The sequence below is a fragment of the Elgaria multicarinata genome, chromosome 1 (assembly GCF_023053635.1).
Source record: "Elgaria multicarinata webbii isolate HBS135686 ecotype San Diego chromosome 1, rElgMul1.1.pri, whole genome shotgun sequence".
In the NCBI taxonomy this organism is placed as follows: Eukaryota; Metazoa; Chordata; class Lepidosauria; order Squamata; family Anguidae; genus Elgaria; species Elgaria multicarinata.
In genome coordinates, this window is record NC_086171.1 from 19,345,523 (window position 1) to 19,360,577 (window position 15,055).

Consider the following 15,055-nt stretch of genomic DNA (forward strand, 5'->3'; position numbering starts at 1 on the left):
CTGTTAAATTTTCTACCAACAATGCTCCCAATACAGAGCTTCCATGTACACGTTCATTTCAACAGAAGAACAATATGCACTTCTCCATAAAATTGCACGTGTAGAGAGCTACCACAGCCACTGAAAAATGGAGAAGCCCTCGGGAGTAGGGGAACTTCATGCATGAACCGGACCTGCAATTGCCAATTGCTAATCTTCAGCAAAGAGCAAAATGCATTAAGAGATCAACATTTTGCGAAATATGCTTTAATGAAACATGACTGAGTGCAGCTGAAAGAAAAAGCAGTCAGTCCACACATATCCAGATCAATAAGCTGGCTACACAGCCATCTACAGCAAATATGTGAATAGCAACCCGCAACAAGGAGTCCGATTAACAGCAACCCATTCCTAGACTCTAGGGCCTAGAAGCATCAAGAGCAGCGTGCTGCTGTTGTTATTGTTTTAACAACTGACAAGCCCACTACCATTGGTGTTTAGGAAATTGCCTGCAAATACTTGTTTTAGTGTTATTTGAGGGTTGTTCAACACTTAAACAACTCCCTGCTGCTGAGTTCGCGCGACACGATAAGCCACAGCAAATCGGGTACCTGTGGGCACCTACAATGAAATAGTCACATAGGGGCATTAAGAAGCACGAATGAGAAGAGTGGCAAATTGTGCTGTTCTCCTCACCCAAAGGACCTGCCGCCACCTGCCTGTCCAGCCAGCCACTCTCCTTCTCCCTCCCACCACACCATGCTGCCACCGCCAACCGGTTGTTCATGTCACCTCCCTCACTTGCACCAAACAATTCCCTGGAAGGGCAGCCCCGGCTTTAAGACAGCCCTGCGTCCACCCAGCACATGCGAGGGCAGCTCGCCATCATTTCATGCACCAACCGCCAACGCAGGCAGCACAGGCAAAGCAAGAGGAGCTGGGTGTGGGTGCATGCGTGTGGTGGCGGCTACAACCGCGGAGGGAATGGCTGGCCCTGGCGAGCGAGAGTGGGCGGGAGAAATTATTCTTGGGCCAGGTCTGTCTGTGGGCGCTGTGCAAAAGTGTTCCCCCAAAAAAATGGTCCACCAAAACTGGTGGACTGTGATGTGGATATATCTCCCTTGTGTACAGAACGTGAGTGCATATGTACACACAAATAGAAAGCAAGCTTCAAGCCGATAAAAGCAGAGTCAGTACATTTAAGTAAATCTGGTTTTTTAGTGGCAGGCATGCTTATACTTTCTGTGACTGATTGCATCTTTTAAGGATCCAGAACTTCTTCCTGAACGCAATGCTGTTTAGTTCCCTCCTTCCTTTGTCAAAGGAAAGCTTACTGAGAGTTGGAATGTGCCGGAAAAGTCAACACGTGTCTCACCAGAGACGACAACTGCAAGTCCCCCAATATCAACAGGTGCTTTCTGCATGTTTTAGTCAACACAGCATGTAGCACAGGTCACTAAAACCTGCCAGAAGGACCTTTTGATAAGGGGGGGATCTTGCAGTTGTTGACCCTACAGACATCTGTTCAATTGCACAAAAAATTCTCCCTTGATAACTGATTGAGGTTCTCTACTTTTGTTTACATTTTTGCCATTGTTGGTGCTGCCTTTTTCATTTCTGTAATTGCCTTTTTCAGAAGGCCAGATAGAATTGTCATTGGAACCCTGTGTCCACTATGCAGTGTCACAGAATTATTCCACTAACTTCCTATCTGGAGTGCTTTCTAACTTAGTTCCATATTCAATTAGGAACATATAAAGTAGCCTTATTGAGACAATACTATGGGTCTATCTTGTCCAGTATTGCAAATTCTAGGAGCAGCAGGTCTTGTGGTCTTTCCTATTGTCTTTGTCTTTTAAATAGAGAGACTGGTCTTAGGGGGCAATCCTATGCATGTTTAGACAGAAAAAAGGTCTACAACTCCCAGCAACAGCATCCCTTCCAACCCCATTTCTGGTCTCCCATGAGGATTCATATTAGCAGACTTTATTAAGCTGGGTTTAAACCTGCTGGCCATTGTAAATCTGTTTGCTAACTGTAATAATTTAGTCAATTTTTGTGAACCGCCCCGAGGAGCTTCGGCTATTGGGCGGTATAAAAATGTAATAAATAAATAAATAAATAAAAATAGCATGGTCCAGCCAGCCATGCAGGCTGGGGCATGCTGGATGTTGTAGGATGCCTTATTTCTGATTAAATGTACATAGGATTGCACCTTTACTTTTTGATTTTTGTATTCCAAAGATGCCATGTATTTTTCATGCAATGCTTTGTAACTTGATCCTTCCTAAACAGCCTAGATATTTATAGCTTAATTAATATATTACCTGTTCCAGCTTCCGGTTTCTTCACTGCATTTTAGAATAGACTCAATGGGTAAAGTCCTGTGTAACTCAAACTTTCTTCTAGTTTTTAAGGAATGTTAGTGTAATTTGCTTTTATTAACTCAGCAATTAATGCTTTATTAAGACACAGACAATGTACATTAAATTGGAAAGCATATTATTTTCAGCTGGTGTTTTATTTAAAAAAAAATCTGCTTAGTAAAAAGAATTATTTGCACATTTTCAGGCACATATAATTAAGAACTGCTTCATATGTTACAGAAGAAGCTAAGCCCCCAAACGTACACCTTGAATTGGCCACACATTTTCTGTAATATATAATGGACATTCACTTTTCTGGAAAGTATAAACATACTCAAGAAGCTTTGGTTAAACATGGCTCCCACGCAAAGGCTTACTTTATAAGATGAAATATGGCCAACACATGGTATAAATCCTTAACCCATTTTTACTGTTAAGATGTGTAGTAGCCAAAAATAGGATGCTTGGAGTAAAATGCATTCTACCAATTGATATGGTACTTGAATTCATAAACAGGCAAGCCACAGTGCTCCACCTATCTCTGAAAAAGAACCCTGATAAAATGAGATGCAAGTGTTAACAGCAGCTCATTCATTGTTTGTACAACTAATGAGCCTAATTGCTTGAGAGTGAGACACAGAAGTACAATTCAAGTCAGGGCAGATGCCTCGATTTACATTTAGGCAACACCCAACATTGGTTGCTCTACCAGGAGTGAGTGAATAATATAAGTAGTTCAAATACGTTTATTTTTTAATTCTATCAGCACTTCTGTATCAAAACAAGGGTCTATCCCAGGCTTTCCCAACCTAGTGCCCTCCAGATGTTTTTGAAAACAAGATGTATATTTTTAATGACAAGATGCACATTTTTTTATTTACAAGCTTAACTCCACGTTTGAGTTCATCAAGAACACTTGGATGTCTGCCACTAAGACCTGATGACTAGTTTTGAATTTGTCAATGACTCTAAGGACGTCATATCTTGCCACCTCTATTTGATTTAGCAATTGAATGCCATCCCTAAAAAAGCAACTCAGGACTGCATATCTAATGCCTTCCCCAGTGAAGACCAACTTAGAGAAATTGGATTAGTTCTCTACTATTTGCCTTGGTAGTTATTTCATAGCATTATTTTCTAATAGCTGAAATCCCTCCTTGACAGGTTTCGTGCTTCTGAAAAAAAATTTTGGGGGGGGGATGACACACTGCATTTATGACTCCAACAATTTGCTTGCTTTATTGTGTTTGTCTTATCATAGTTTCTGTGTCTTTTTTTTTACTATTTCAGCATGAATGCCACTTTCAGTTGGAAGACTTCTTCTCTTTTATGGCTTCAACTCTGCTCCAGGGTGAGTAAAAAATCAGCGATAGTTTAAAAATCAAAAGACATGGTTTTATATATTTAATTTGGCTTTTGCTTTTTAAAAGTCTGTTTCTCTTTTAAAATAGCCTGACTAAATCTGCATACAACTATGTTAAACCAGTACGTAATTCCTAAAAACTATTTCAATATCTTTCTATTAAACACATTGAATTAAAGGCTATTTTTCTATGCAAGTAAAACATTATAGGAAAAAATACCTTTTTGATGCCAGGCATTATAAATATGGCAAAATAGGCATGTAATGTATTCTTATGGACTTAATACTGGGGGCCAGGACCTGAAAAGTCATTACAGGAAGTGAGATATAGTGCTAATTTCCAGGTTATGGCAACTTGCATATTACTACTTGATTTTGCATGCTCCTATTTTTATATTCTTTAACTCTAGCTTCCTGAGCTCCGTAGTTTGCTCAGTTCTCAAATGATAAAATATCAGCTCTCTATAAACATTACAGTTCCTTGTCCTCATATGAAAAACGGCTGCACCCAGTAACTATGAACACTTGCTTAAGAAATATACAAGGCCCTTACCAGACTCTAAACCATAAGTAGGCAGCCTCTGGCCTGTAGCCCAAACCAGGCTGTAGTGGGTTGGGCATGCTGCATGAGCTCCACCCACTCCCTGCAGGAGTTCCTGCAATCACTGGCCAAGATCACTCTACCTGCTCCATGTCCTTACGCAACGGGAGAAGGTGCAGGGCAGGTGAAGCCACAGCAGCTGATGTCCCAAGTGGATCATCTGCCTAGCTATCAGTTAAGGCAGTTTCACTGTGTGGTTTTCTCCAAACTTGGAAGGACCCACCACCACCAATAAAGCTAGTTCCAGACCAAAGCACTAGGTGGATGGATCACCCACCAGGTGCGTTGGCTGGAGATCAAATGACATCAGAGGAGACAATGCATTAAGTCAGATTCCTGTAGAATTTTGAAATGTAGACTAGACATCCAATTATAAAAGCGAATGGAATTCTGTACCTTCAAGATGTATGTACTCTTGGAAGAAATATTATTTCCAGATATCTTGAATCAGTTCATCCGCAATATATACATCAGGCAAAACAGAGTTTTTGTGAAAGAGACAACTTACACTAACAAAAACACATAGACATACATTATATATGAATGAAGAGATTGCAGAGTAGACTTTTAAAATTATGCAGTTGCCTCAGAAAATGTATAAGAGAAAGATGCTGCAATATTTTTTTTTCTATTGACCAACATGAATACTGTTCTGTTATTTGAGCATAGTAGCATATCTTTGTAATTTATACTGGTCCTGAGCCAACATTTGTGCATAAAGATCTACTCTCAACCAATATTCTCTAAAGACAGAAGTTAACCTCATGCCTTCTGTTATGTAGCAACTAGCTAAGCTGAAGATTTAAACTGAAGCTTTTTTTCTGAACGGTACATACGATGGAAAAGGATATTTTTTTATACACAATGTATTTTTTTCTGTTTTCATGATGTATTTTCTGTTCTGTTTGTTGATATTCACAATAAAAAGACTGGAGCTGTATTTGTCTGGATGAAGTTTTTGAACAGGAATATTAATATGAAAAAAAAAATCCCTAAGAAAAAGTATGAGGGGCGGAAACCTTTGGACTTCAAACTCAAGCTTTCTTGCATCTAGCTTCCATGCTTTAAATTGCTACTATACAATCTGAGAGCAGGAAGTAGTTATAATATGGAAAGCGGAGGAACTTGATGTCCATTGCACAAGCTCTTTCAAACTTTGAAGGAAATGGTGGGATTACAACAGCGTAAAAACAAGGACCAGTTTTCTTAAACAGCCACATTCAAATAACTTCATTTCTGAAGTGTATAACATACAGCTTCATCTAAGGCCTTGACTCACCAACAATATTACAAAGACGCTGGTATTTCAGGTACATTATGACAGTGGTACAGCTCAATTCACTAGTATGAAATTTGAAAGAGTGGAATATTTTCAGTCCTTTATTATTTCAGAGGACAAAGATAGACACAGCAAGAAAGTTCGGAAAGTGTCAAGCAACGCCTCTGAAATGCCCTGTGAATGATTCAGCTACCTTCTGGGACCAAACAGGGCAGCAATGCAAACACTGCAAATAGCAGGAGCTATTTCAGAATTCATCCCTTTTTACCAAGACACATGGACCCTGTTTTCCAGGAAATCTTTCTCAAGTATGGAGTACAATTAAATATTAGCTCTGGCTTTACTGTTGCAAACTGTTATCATAGGTTAATAAACAGCCACTTGGAGTAGCTGGGGTAAGTGTTAGCTGAACTTTTTCTGAGATGTAATATCACATACAGGAAAGTGACAGGAAGGCTACACTACTGAGTAATAAAATGCAAGGGGAATATCAGTCTAACTTATGTAGACTTAATAAATACCAAAACAAGCAGTCTAAAACATACAGTTAGAGGATATATGCTCATTGCACTTGTACATCCATCTTAATAAAAATGCAGAGCCCTGCTTTCCAAACAATTCTGACAGCAAATCGAGATCACAGCAAAGTAATAAAGACCTCTCTGTCCATACGTGTAGAGAAGACGAGAGAGCAATTATTTCTACCCTGTTTATTTGAGTCTATATTCATCGGTAAGCTGTTCTGGCCTGAATGTGAAACAAGGTTCTCTCTCTTGGCTGCCTCGTATTACCAACTCTTCTGCAACATCTGTTAAGAAAGGCTTCACATCTGTGTGATTAACTTAAGACGATCCAAACCTATAGGATTGCTCATGTGAACATGTTCTCAGAATACCTACGTAAATTACACAATTTCCATTTATACAAAATGTATTGCATTGCTGATTCTTGACTTAAATTCAAGTAACTTCTTCTTACTGTGCTTCTCATTATTTCCCCTAATTCTAGGTCTGGGTAAACTTGTAAATAATTCTTTAAATCATGCACTGATTTGTTGCCTTTGCTAAATTTGTTTACTGAACATTTCCACTATTTTATGAAGTCTCATTTGTGTTTCTTTACCTGCTAGGTTATGCTGTTTACAGAGCCACTGACTACACTCTGTGATCTTTCAGAAGAGCTACTGTGTTCAACTGTTGCTGCAGAAGAGAGCAGTGTAGTGCCCAAGAAATGGACTGGTTTATTACGGCACAAGTGTTCATAAGCAACTTCCTATCTCCTCTGATGCAATACCTGGACTAATAAAGTAGCAGTACAAGCTAAATTATGCTTAAGCCGCCATTACTTTAACAAAGTAAAAGTAAAGATAATGGGAATACAAAATATGACTACAACAGCACAATCAGTATTCTTGAATGCTAATGCATTCATGTCCTGTTGTGGGCTTTCCATAGGCATTTGATTGATCGCTGTGCAAACAGAAGGCCAGACTAGAGAAGTCTTTGGTCTGATCCAGCATGGATCTTCTTACGTTCTTAGTTATATACCAATACAACACACAGTCAAAATGGGAAGCAATTTACTCTTTATAGTGTAAGAACAACCTATAATCCTTATTCAAGCCACAAGATATTAAAATCTGTTAATGAATTCCTGTTCTGTAGATTCACACAATAACTATCCTGTGAGATTGCTCTGTTTAAGTGCAGCAATTGTAAACTCAAGAGACTGAATAAAGGAGCCTGAGAGCTTGACCAGATGACAGCATCCCCCAGGCTAGTTCTGCACTGCAATGCTAAAACAGAAGGGGCAAGGAGAAAAGAAATGTAATACACATTAAGCAATGCATTGGGTTTGTGCCATTTTTAACCTTATTAATACACCAACCTTGCTTGTGCCTAGAAATTTGGATTCGCACACAGATCAGCCCAGTTCCCACAGGGTTTGTGGGTATCAAGCATACAAATCAGAACACCTCAGAATATCCTCTGCTTGAAAACACTTTAAAATGCATGCCCACTCTATATTCCAATGTTTAGCAGGGGTGGGTGACATATGGCCCTCTAGATGCTGATGGACTGAAACTCTCATCAGCCCTAGCCAGCAAAGGCCATGGTGAGGGATGATGGGAGCTGTAATCCAACAACAGCTGGAGGGGCACACGTTGCCCATCCCTGGTTAAATGCAACCTTGTAAATAAGTCCATAAAAGTACTAGGTAGCAGAGGTTGGTGTTGTTGTTACTAACCTGCTGAAAGCTGGCAAAGAGGGGCGAAGAGCTCCAGCCCTCCTGCAGCAGCAGCACACTGCATTTCTATGTTGGGTGCAGTGGCACTTGACTGCATTAAATCCCTTCATGCCTAGGCTACCAGGCTAGAGTTTAAATATCCCATCTATCCCCTGGCAGTTCTATCCTAACAACCCTGAGAAGAAGGCTAGGCTAAGAGATAGTGAACTTCTCCAAAATCGCCCACTGATTTTTTACAGTTGAGAGGGAGTTTGAAGCTAGGTCTCCCCAGTTGTAGTCTGACACTCTTAAGCTTAAGTCTACACCATACATTGGCCTGGTTTGCACATAATGCTAACCCATGGTATGGGTTGCTGAACTGAGAAAGTGAACCCAAAGTTCTTGTTTAAACCATTAGTTGTAGTTACATTTGAACCCAAATCCGTGGTTTGATTATGGGGTGTTTTGGCAGGCTACAGGTGGTGGGCAAAAGTGGTAAATCCATCCTTTCTACATGCCAGTACTACAGCACTACAAAGGCATTTGGGATACAGAGAGGGAGTGAGAGTAGAAAAACAAAGAACCCAGGAATTGAGAAAACAAACCACACCTGTCAGACTGAGAAAACAAACCACGCCTGGGAAGGGCAACAAACCATGGGTTAAATAAACCACCGTTTCATATTAGGTGTGAAACAGGCCATTCTGCTTTGCAGGGCCATTGTGGTTGGCTGACTGAAAGTACTGAAGACCATTGCTGATCATTGATGGAGAAACACTGGCCATCCTGGGGGGCCTAATCTTGCCTTCCTGGAATTCCAAAATGGCCATATCCCCTTCCCCTACCCTCATCCACTTTGCCGCAATTGCCAATCATTTAGCAGTTTCCTACTTTTTGCGTAATCCACTCCCCAAATAGGTTGAAATGCCTCTCCTAAGGCTTAGTTAATGACAATAGGAGTTTTAAGCTAAAATATGCTGGCATTTTTGGCCTCACCTCTTTTGCCTTAACTCTGCCCACCATTGTAATGCGGTTCCTAAGCACTTTTCTGAAATGGGATTTGGGACTGAAAGAGGTTCTGCACCCCCAGCTTATGTGATGTGAGACATATCCAGGGTTCATCAACTGAAATAACAGCATGGAACATAGCATGCTTTTATGACTGTTCTCTTAAGACTGCAGCTTTAAGACACAGTTCCTCTGGCCAAGTACTACTTATAGTACACCTTGGGCTTTGTTTATTAAAGAATGAATTTGTTGTTCCTTTCAGGCTTCTCTCATGCTGCAATTTATTCTTACACAGAATATTTATACTTGTTGAAATAGTCAGAATGACCAGTTAACATTCTTTTTCTGGGTTGTTTTAAAGAGTTCACATACGTATTATGGATCACTACAATGTTTTGTTCCTTGAGTTCCCACATCCTGTGACAAATCTTCAGCTTCTTTTCTGTAATCAAAAATTATGCTTCAAATACCTGTATCAGAATATTTGCTGGACTTGCAAGATCCTTTAACACTCAGACTAGTTAATTAAAAAGGCTTTTGGAAATACCAATTCAGCTAAATGAGATTATATAATAAATCACAATTCATAGCGGACAACAAAGTTCTTTGGAATGCTATTGTGGGTTAATTCATTTCTGATCAAGTTACAGTGGGACAGATTCTGCTAAGGCAATGCTTCTATTCTCTCTGTATTATGGATTGTGCCTCTATATGTTTTGATGCAGGAACAACATAACTAACTAAACAAGAATACTTCAGCAGAGGGTAACGTAACAAAATATATTGCAAATGTAGGCAATAGAACTGAGTGAAAAAATTATCAATAAAATCCTATACATAGTGAGAGCTTTGGCTATTGGGCGGTATAGAAATGCAATAAAAATAGAGAGCTTCGGCTATTGGGCGGTATAGAAATGCAATAAATACAGAGAGCTTTGGCTATTGGGTGGTATAGAAATGCAATAAATAAATAAATAAATAAATAATACATGTCGACTCAGAAATAAGCCCCATTGAGTTCAATGGTACTTCCTCACAGGTAAATGTGAACAGAATTGCAACCACTGTATTATTTAGATAAGAAATAGACAAGTAAGATAGCAAACAGGTGAACAAAATACTGTTATAAGGCTCACATTCTGATTGGTAGTATAGTATAGTCAGTCAATCCCATAGGATTGCCCTCTTAGATAGTTTTAACAATCCATACCCAGAGAATGGCATTCCCACCTTTTGTTGGATACCGAAGAACCCCAAAGGAAAACAATTCAAGAATTTTAAGATGTGCTGCTACATAATACAAAGAGTTGTTTTAAGATCACGATGACAAACTTTTGCATTTAGGTGACTAGTAAATTAGCAATTTAGATATCAAAATCTGAATAATACCCTAGTGTTATAAACAGCTGAAAAGGGCTGCTTACAACTACAATCATACTTGAGTTACTGAAGCATTTCCAGGACTATTAAACATTAGCAATTTCAGAACTAGGGAAATAAGCTACATCCTGGCACCTTTTATCACACCTACTCATGTATACTAGGCAAACCTGTAGTGATAAGAGTGATAAAGAGATACACCATCCAGAATATATGCAGTGTTTTACTTTATCCTTTAGGAATGAACTGTAGCAAATGGCAATATAAAGATCAGACTTGGCAATACAAGTATTTGCTCATACCCTTCCAAACTGTGAGAACAACATGAAATAAAGACCTTGACTGGTTTATACCACCAATCAACACTCCACAGTGACATCCAATACTACATAATAGGGGTGTGCCTGAGCTAGAACTCTTGCCCCGTTGATATTTCTTTTCCCAACAACAGTACTCATCTTTGTGAATGTATATGGTTCCTCCTCCAGCAAGTGCAGGTTCAGAATTGTTTTAAACCCTACCCATGCTGAATTTGGACAATTGCACCAATACCTGTGATAAGATGCTGAATAAGACGGTCAAGTGTTAATTATGTTTCTATCTTGCCCTTATCCAAGAAACCCAGGGCAACATGATTCCGGCCTTCCATCCCTTACTCCCACCAGTACCCTGTGAGATAGGTTACTCTGAGAGATAGCAAATGGTCTAATGTCACTCAGAGAATTTCTTGGCTAAGCAAGTATTTTTCTCCTTTCCAATCCAGCATTCTACCCAATACGCCACACTGTTTGAAGTTGCTTTATGAGGAAGCCCTGTTCCAGAATCATGAAGTAGGTTACGTTTAAGTACTGCTAACACAGTGGTTCTCAAACTTTTCACAGACCATTTGAAAATTGCTGAGTGTTTCAATGGACAACTTAGTCAAAACTCACATATATCTTGTATCTGAATTTTTAAAAAATCTTTCGTGCCAGCCCCATTGTCAACAACAGTGGACCACCAGAATGGAGCTCATGGATTACCAGTTGTTCAAGAACCACAGTTTGAGAACAAAATTAGCAAGGTATGGTGCTATATAAATAAATAAATAAATAAATAAATAAATTTATTTATATCCAGTTGCAATGCTGCAGGCCTTTGTCTGGCTCGTTGTGGGAAGCTTTGTACTATTTTATCAGTTAACCTGAGCATTTGGGTATTTTTAGCCTAGAAGTATAGTACTAAACAGTAACAGCTCACACAGTGCAGTGTAGACACTACTACCTGATTATACAATAAACATGCTCTGAGACATGACATTTCTCGACATGTGAACTGCAGTTGAGAAATATGCCATTCATATATTTTAACATGCTATCCATATATTCCTCGTAAGATGTTAGGGTAGCCTTCCCCAACCTGGTGCCCTCCAGGTGTTTTGGACTACAACTTCTAGCGTAGCTAGCTTGGGGATGCTGGGAGTTGTAGCTCAACACATCTGAAGGGCACTAGGTCAGGGAAGGCTGTGTTGGGGTATGTCTGCACACTAAATATTCATACCTTTAGGGACACCAGCTGGAACCACGCCAGGACTTGTCCGTGGCATTGTTCCCTGTATTTGACATGCAAACATGGTGTATCATTTGTATACCTTCCTTAGTGGGCGCACTCGATCCAGCAGCCTGACTAGTTTCGACCGACCTTTCAGCAGCGTCTTCTGCCTTTAAACTTCAAATCCTCAGCCAAACAAGATTAGGATCCGGCTAGGGATGGGAGGGGGGAGTATTGTAGCGCCCAGTGGATTGTCACTGGATTCACCTTGCACGAAACCCCGCACGCGACAAACTACCCCCAGACCCACCATGCTCGACTGCCGGCTTCCTGGCTCGCTCGTTCTCCTTCCCTCACCCAAACACGCACCGCCCGCTGACCTACTCTTCGCATTTTCTTGGCCGCAGAGAAGGCAACGGCGGCCGGCCGGGTAGCCTCTGGACGCCGACCTGCCTCTTTTCCCAGCTCGGGCTCAGCATCCCTGCCCCCCACCCCGCCCGGCGTCTCAATGTTCCGTTCCGCCCGGGCTTCCCTCGCTTCAACCTACCCAGGCTGGAGATGGAGCAACGCGCGTGCAGCCACCCGCGCTCTGCCAGCGGCGCGCGCCTCCCGGGTCGACCTTCCAACGCCCAGCGCAACGTTCCATCCGGCCCGCCAGCCGCACGCGACGCCCCGGCGCTCCTCGGCCAGGGAGGCGGCTAAGGCTTCACTCTCCCTTTTCGCCGCCCCTCCATTCGCGCTCCGAGGGAGGCGGAGAAACCAGGAAGTGAGCGACGCGAAGGGCGGCTCCGCCCGCCTTCTCCCTCAGAACCGGAACGCCTCCCTCCCACGGAGAGGGCGAGCCGCGAAGGAAGGAAGGAGGCGTGCCCGTCCCTCCTGCGGCAACTGCGTTGTTGCGGCTTCAAGCGGCACTACTGCATTTAAATCGGTTCACGGTCCTATTGGTTATTCTAGCCGTGGGGGCGGGGGCTTGGGCTTTGAGTTGGTCTGAGTACACACCGCGCCTTTCCTGACCTAAATACAGGACACTTCAGGGTTCCTAAACATGTTAAGGCTGCAATCCTACGCGCACTTTCTTGGGAGTAAGCCCCATTGGATACTATGGGACACACATCTAAGTGCATAGGATTGCACTGTAAGGTTATTTACCTGGGAGGAAGAGCAATTCAACTCAAGCTGAGTAGACATGTATAGGATTGCCTTGTAATTTAGTGAATGGCACACATTTCAACTGAAATTACTTCCGAGGAAGTGTGCCTAAGATTGCTGGAGCAATATATGACGAGCTGGGGATGAACAATTAAATCTTACACTTAATATTTGTTAGCAAAAGCAGCCTTATTATGCATTCTCCGAATTCAGAGGGTCTCTTTCTGTTTTTGTTTCATTTTACAATGTTTCTAGAACACTATCCATTATTTTTTTAAAAAAAAAATCATACGGATTTGTAGCATTAAAAAACAAAAATAACCCCCACTAAAATCACACAATAATATCAAACTCAAAAGGCTCCCTGGAGAGCAGCAAAGCAAATGCATAATAAAAGAGGATCTTTCAGCGCTCCGATTTCAGTGGGGCCATGAACTCCATCTGGGTTTCAGTTAGAACTCTCCAAGGTGTTGAACCCATTTTGGGGATACGGTTCAGCACTTTGGATAACTCCCTTAGATACTGAAAACCACAGCGGATTCACAGGCCCACTGAAATTGGAGCCACCAGCCTCCACTACTTGAACCTCATACACCTGAAATTTAGCACATATTCTTAGGGTATTCTAGGGGTGCGGGCCAAGGGTTTATTTCGTTTTGAAAACGCATTCATCTGAGTGTGTGTATGGAAGGATCTACACTACTGCTTTAAAATGATTTATAACAGTAATAACAACTGTTGGGGCCCATGACACACTCCATATAGTTTTCGAGCCGTTTTCAAAGTGCCATATCCTGGTTGGTGTAGATCTGGCCTATGTGTGTGTTTTAAGCCTACGGTACTAACTTCGGGCACTAGCTGGTAGCCTTCCCATAGCTTTGTGGCTGAGACCGTTTGAAAGGGCGAGAGAGTAGTCCGAAGGGCAGTTATTCACCCTCCTTCCTACTATGGGCTACTCCCCCCCCCTTGGGTAAACCTTTTACTCAGGGGCAAGTAGGCATGGTTTCATTGAGAAAAGGCAGGACACAATGCATCCAACTCTGACAGCTGGGTAATGTTATTTGAAAGCTTTACTGTATCAAACTAAGGACTATTCCAACCCTCATGGAGTCTGTTAGCCTTTCCATAAGATGGAATCCAAAGCAGGGCTTCATCAGAAGCTCTTAAGCAGCAGGGAGGGTGGGCTTCAGATGTTTAAGGCTTTACAGGTAATTATCACTCTAAGTTGGGTCTGGAGGAAAAATGGAAGCCAGTACAGATATTTCAATACAGGTGAATATTGATCCATATCTATTAGGAGGGGTGATACATTTTGCACTAGCTAAAATTCCCGGACAATCTTCAAAGGTGCCCCCCAAAAGAGTGCTTTACAATAGTCTAATCTAGAATTTATCAAAAGCAAGTTTCACAATGATAAGCGGCACTCTGGGCCGCAGCTGCTACCTGAGAATCTTGCACCATCCAGAACAGGCATATCTCCAATTAAGGTGTCTACTGAGTCTCTTATTATCACCAACACTGTCTCATCCGGACTGAGCTTCAGCTTATTGGCCCTCATCCAGTCCCCCACGAAATCCAGACATGTATTCAAGGACCAGTCTGCCTCACATGACTTTAATGAAAACAACTAATAGAGCTGGGTCTCCACAGGGTACTGGCGCTGAATCCTATATTCACTAACAATCTCTTCCAGCAGTTTCATATAACTGTTTATTCATGTATTATTTACAACATTTATATACCGCTCAGTTATCTAACACAGATTCCAGAGCAGTGAACGTAGATATAAAGAGTAAAAGAAGTTTTAAAAAGCAAATTAAAATTATTCAATTTAAAAACAAAGGAGCAAGTAAAACAGTGGCTAGCTAGTTGGGGAAGGCTTCTTGAAACAGAGATGTTTTCAGGAGGCGTCAAAAGTAGTCTAGTGTTGGTGCCTACCTGACTTCCAGGGACAGAGAGTTCCACAGAGAAGGGGCCACTACACTAAAGGCTCTTCTCCTGGTGGATTCCACTTGGGCCACAGGTCCACGTGGAACCACCAAGAGCATAAGTGGATGTGTGATCTTTGGTTGCAGTCTACAATTCATGCATGCAAGCCTCCTTTGGGCTGCAATCCTATTACATACTTCCTTGGATGCAATGGGACACACTTTTGAGTCAACAAATATTTAAAA

At 41.5% G+C, this 15,055-nt stretch overlaps 2 protein-coding genes across 2 annotated transcripts in view; both read right to left on the reverse strand.

The window, feature by feature from the left end:
• ZDHHC3 (zinc finger DHHC-type palmitoyltransferase 3) overlaps positions 1 to 12,369 on the reverse strand; it is a 32,519-nt gene extending 20,150 nt beyond the window's left edge. Inside the window, exon 1 of the mRNA XM_063124010.1 lies at positions 12,280 to 12,369. The gene's annotated coding sequence lies outside the window, so the exon portion shown is untranslated. The remainder of the gene's footprint in view (positions 1 to 12,279) is intronic.
• CDCP1 (CUB domain containing protein 1) overlaps positions 1 to 15,055 on the reverse strand; it is a 451,994-nt gene that overhangs the window by 359,953 nt on the left and 76,986 nt on the right. The gene's annotated exons all lie outside the window — the stretch shown is intronic.